This window comes from Strongylocentrotus purpuratus, unplaced genomic scaffold (assembly GCF_000002235.5).
Source record: "Strongylocentrotus purpuratus isolate Spur 01 unplaced genomic scaffold, Spur_5.0 spur5_scaffold_7, whole genome shotgun sequence".
Lineage (NCBI taxonomy): Eukaryota > Metazoa > Echinodermata > Echinoidea > Camarodonta > Strongylocentrotidae > Strongylocentrotus > Strongylocentrotus purpuratus.
The window spans coordinates 20681111-20686637 of record NW_022145613.1 but is presented as its reverse complement, the minus strand read 5'-3'; the positions used below and the strand labels follow the sequence as shown (position 1 = coordinate 20686637).

Genomic DNA, 5527 nt, shown 5'->3' with positions numbered 1-5527 from the left:
TGTACGGGTGGACAAACCGGAACAGGTTGCATGCAGCGTGTGTGTCGGCGTGAAGGGTGTGTGAGATGGGTGGGCTAGTGGGGGGGGGGGGGGGGGTGAAGAGTCTGTGTGATGTGAGTTGAGGGAACAGGTTGCATGCAGTGTGTGTTTGTGTTTGTATGGTTGTTTATGTGTGTGAAAGGGGGTGTGGTGTGGGTGGGCTAGAGGGGGGGGGGGGTGTGAGAGTGTTGTGATAGGATGGTAATATGTAACTTCAAACCTTCCTCTACTGTTATTTTGATTATACACTGATACATGCAAGACTTTTTTTCTTTTTTTCCCCTTTTTTTCCCCTTTATGTTAATTGATTAATATAACTTATGATATGTCTTGTATCAAAGAACTTGTTGTATATTGCTTATCTTGATAATTTCTTGTTATGTAAATTTCTTGCTATGTGAAATTATGAGGAAGGAAATAAAATATCATTTAAAACAACAAAATCTACACTTTAAACCTTCCTCTACGGTTATTTTGATTATACACTGTTACATGCAAGAATTTTTTTTCCCTTTTTTTTTTTCTATGTTCATTGATTGATGTAACTCATGAAATGTCTTGTATCAAAGATCTTGTTTTATATTGCTTAATTTTGATAATTTCTTGTTATGTGAATTTCTTGTTATGTGAAATTATGAGGAAGGAAATAAAATATCATTTAAAAAAAAAAAAAAATTTTAAATGGCTTTTTAACACTGCGGCTTTGCATTTGGCGCACTGCATTTCTATGATGCTGTTGATTGAATAAATTGAATAAATTGATCAATTCCTGATGAAGCCATATGAGCGAGAATTCAATTTATTCTTGTCTCATATACGGTTGTCTCATTTACGAATGTATTATGAAAATGAGATAGCAAAATGTGTATATTGATGGTCATCTTGCGAGTAATAACCATTAACTACTCTCATCGGGCTCTCATCATTAATTTTTCTCTTCATTTTTTTTGTTTGATGGTGAATTATGGGGGGGGGGGGGTGAATGTATATAGGCCATCCCCCCACCTGAAATATTGGGGGGATATATCCCCCCATCCCCCCCCCCCCCCCTGGATCGACACCCATGCCTTAGAGTCTGGATGCGCATATAGTTTGCTATAAAACTTGTGTATTTCTTTAATTATATCTCTCTGATCAAAACTTATTTTCTCTTCATTTATCATTAGTTTTCTGATTACTGTTTTTCTCTTATTTGATTCCATTAATTGGTTAAAGTAATTAGTATTTGTTTCTCCTCTTTCATAGTACGATGCTCTAGAACGAATTTTAAGTCCTTCATTAATATAATCATAGCATGCTTTTAATTCTCTTCGTTTCAGTTCTAAAGATGCAATCTTCTCATTACTGCTTTCAAAAGATCTTCTTCAAGGGAGAGTATTTCTATTTCTATAGATTCCCAATTTTTTCCTTTCTGAGCTTTTTCTTTTGAATATTTTCTGATAAAACTGTTTATTTTCATTTTCAAAAAATCCCATAAAATTCTTTTACTTTCTAATTCTGTTTTATAGTCCTCTTTCAGTTCAAAGATTGCGGTTTTCATTAACACGATGAACTTTTCATCTTTACATAAACTATTATTAAATTTCCAATAAGATCCCTTGTATTTGATATCATTCGAAGGTAAATTAAAAAAGTTTAGTTGTACAGCTGAATGATTAAATTTGCAGGAGCTATAGATGATATTATATTGCATTTTGATATTCATCTAGTTTTTCGAATACAAACCAATTATCAAGTCGACTTTGCATAAAAGGATTGATTTGTCTGCACGTAAATGGCTTTTTCATTCCATTTCGCACTCTCCAAATATCAATCAAATTTAATCTATCCACAAAATTTTCAAAGAGTCTACCAAATTTGGAGAGAACCTTTCGTTTACCTGTTCCCATGTAATCCAGGTTAAAATTGCTGATCGTGTTGAAATCACCTCCTATTATTAGCTGATTATTTTTTCCATTAACCGTTGGTTTTCTATTGGTCCTATCGGTTCTATTGGTTTCTATTGGTCTTATTGGTTTCTATTGGTCCTATTGGTTTCTATTGGTCCTATTGGTCCTATTGGTTTCTATAGGTCTTATTGGTTTATATTGGTCCTATTGGTTTCTATTGGTCCTATTGGTTTCTATTTCTATTGGTTTCTATTGGTTTCTGATGGTCTGAATGGTCTCTATTGGATTCAATTCTATGGGTGGTATTCTCGAAAGCGGCCTAAGTTAAATCAGTGGCCTAAACCTGGTTTAAACCATGGACTATCTTTTTTTGCTATTCTCGAAGGTGGCCTAAAGATAAGCCAGGCTTAAATACGTCATAGTTCGGCCTAACTTTAGGCCGCTCAGAGGGCAGGTTTAAAATACGTCATAGTTCGGCCTTAACTTCGCGTGACGTCACTTTTTCGTTAAATCGACTGTCCGCGGAGAGTGAACGGTAAGTTTTGCATTTGAATTTCTATATTTGATAACAATTTACACTCTTTTGTATGGATAAGCGCTTATGAAAGTTACACCAGCTAATAAAGTATTTTTGTTACTTTCATGTTGCTGTAGTGGTGATAATCTAAAATGCTTTTAACTGAATAAATTTGGGGGAAACTTGGTAAATGTTCACAGTGTTCGCAGAGCAGTCCCATACGTGCAATTAATTGTCGGTTAACATTTTCATTTCCTGAGATTGAGCAATTTCTTACCGGGTAATTTTTTTCTTGGCACTATTGTACTTTCGTACGCTTATACCACCTTAACATCACCTTAAAAATATCATTGCTAGACGTAGAAACTACTTTTATAGTGGATTTTCGAGACGCTGTTGCCTAAAAGTGGACTAGCACTAGGCCTAAATCTAGATCTAGCTGTCTCTTTCGTTCGTTAGCCTCTGATTTGGTCGGCTCCTCTCTTTCAGGAGCCGACCCTACCCAAATCAGAGGCTAACGAACGAAAGAGACAGAAATTTCGGTCTGGTATCACCTCTGCCTGAGCTGCAGTGCTAGTTGTGGCTGTTGGTGCGATCATTTCCTACAGGATGATGATGATTTTCATAACCACCCCCAAGAAAACATTTTTTTTTTAAATGTTAGGCCTACTAGACCTAGACCTCTAGCCGGCTCTAGATCTAGACTAGATCTTAATTTCATCAATAAGAGTCTAGTCTAGACAGGGTCTAATACAAATTGAAAGGAAATGGACAGAAGCTTCCTTTTTTTTGACATAGATCTAGGTCTACATTTGCTGATAATGTTACAGTAGTTTAGGCTTAATAGTAAACTAGACGTCTACAGAGAAATTGTAATTTCTTATCAAATATCAACATATTTTTTCATCTTGATTTTCTGCTATTTCAGGTTCTTTTCAATTGATGCATGGCATGGGGATGGAGAAAAAAAGGCCTCTCCCAAGCTATGGTGTCCAGCCTTGTGAAGTCCATCTCAATAGCCATTGCCAGGAGATGGGAGCAATACATCACAATTCCTTCAGCAAGAGAGGCAGCCCTGCAGAGTGCAGACCCAACATGAATTGTATAAATACTGCCATTTCCCTGGCGTTAATATTGTCGGTGCTATTGATTGCACCCACATAGGCATCTCCAAGCCAGTTGGCCCAACACCAGTTATTTCCTGAACAGGAAAAAATAGATACTCCATTTTCTTGGAAAGTCTGCTGGTGAGTAAAGCTGTAATTACCGTGGCCTAAATTTTGTAAACTAAATCATGTTTATACAATTTGTATTAAAAAGATCTGCTGAATTTATGAATCTGGAGATGTGTCTACAGGTACATTATGAAGTGATTTAGAATTGTTTTGTCTGATAAATGTAGGTGCAACCTACACTCAAACTTTTATTCATTTTACATGGGCACGAGCTAATATTTCAGCTCGATTGGCTACCAGTCATTCCTGACAGTGACAGCTTGGCCTAGACTTTTGGGCGAAACTATCTGAAAATAAGACACAAATAATCAACAGTTGAATAACTACTTTCAAATTTGGGTCAGAAGAAAATTCAAACCTACCACTAACAATTCTGGAACAAATAAGACTTAGAGACCTACAGACTACAGTACAGTGCAGTAAATTTTATTTTTACTTTTTCCCCTTTCACGAAGCTCATTTTGGGAGATAACATAAACAAAGACAATCTTTGGTCTAATGTTAGATTGAACTGAAATGGAAAAGTTGGGCTCTAACGATTAGGGCCTTGTAAAATCTCCATTCCAGGCTGCGTTTACATCTAGGTTAGGCCAACTGTCGGCTCGTTATCTAAGTAAGATGTAGACTTGATTTCAGGAAAGGGACTAACTTCGCTATAGACTTTAACTACTTAGGGCTTTCTTTGGCCATGACATGGCAAGTACAACTTGGTGCAAGCACATTTATGAGATAGTACTGCAAGAATGTGTATGTTTGTTCTTGACTTTAAAAGAGATACCGGTAATCATTCTGTAAATCAATGATTACTAGTAACTGAGTGGGGAGGGGGTGCCTAGTCACTGCCTACATGAAAGGCGCCTTAAGTTGTTTTTTTTTTAAGTTAGAATATTTTTGACACTATAACTGAGACCAATTATCAATGGAGTAGATCTTTGATATTTTAATGAGGTCTAAACCTTTTTATTTTTGTTTCAGGATGATGTTTTTCTTCAGTAAAATAAATGAAGGCAAATTCCCTGATAACTGAGACAAATTCAGAGAGAGGAAGGAGAACTACTGAGCTGCTGAATTTCTGACAGGTAGGCTGTACGAATAAGTTGTTGTTTGTATGCCCAGGTACTTCAAGGATGGCATTTGTTCATTCACATTTTTCCATCAATACTTTCATGTAATTGATTAATATGCACTCCACTTTTACCACAATGTACATGCAAGACCTTTTTAATGTTTAACAGAAATAGGTTTCAATGTGCTTCCTTTCATTCTTTTCTCTTTTCATTCAACAGACATACTTGCAAGGACTATGAAGTTCTACTTAGCCTCTTCAATGAACCAGACTCCATCTGCTGTAACTGTGACTGCATGGGGATCAAAACCTGTGTATTATAATCCTCATAACATGAAGCTATGGTAACAAACAAGCAACCATTGATAAATTGATATGTCCTTGTTGTGTGTGTGAACCACAAAGCAACCATCACTCATAAGGATGTTTTTATGTACATCAGATGTTCATTGTTTCACTAGAAAAATTGTGATTTTGAATCATTTAAGAAATCATGTTTTATAATGCATTTTATAATATAGTGCAAGTCATGATATAACAGATTCCCTGCAAAAGAAACATGGCTCAAAAGTAGACTAAGCTTTGTTTTTAAAAAATGGGAGAAATTAGTGTAACGAATACATAACATTTAATTCTAATAATTTTAAGTAGCAGATTATGAGGCTATTGGAGCTTAATATTTGACTTTCAATTTTATAATCGTATTCATCGTGAATTACAATCTTTTCTGTTTTAAGAAATATAAATAAATTGAACATAATTGTTGATATGTTATATACAA

General features: G+C 35.5%; 1 long non-coding RNA gene across 1 annotated transcript; it reads left to right on the top strand.

Moving 5' to 3' along the window:
• The first annotated feature begins 2239 nt into the window (after nt 1-2239).
• LOC105437375 lies at nt 2240-5527 on the top strand. The gene is made up of 4 exons (XR_004062122.1): nt 2240-2463; nt 3374-3692; nt 4656-4759; nt 4967-5527. It is a non-coding gene; the product is annotated as an uncharacterized LOC105437375 (long non-coding RNA).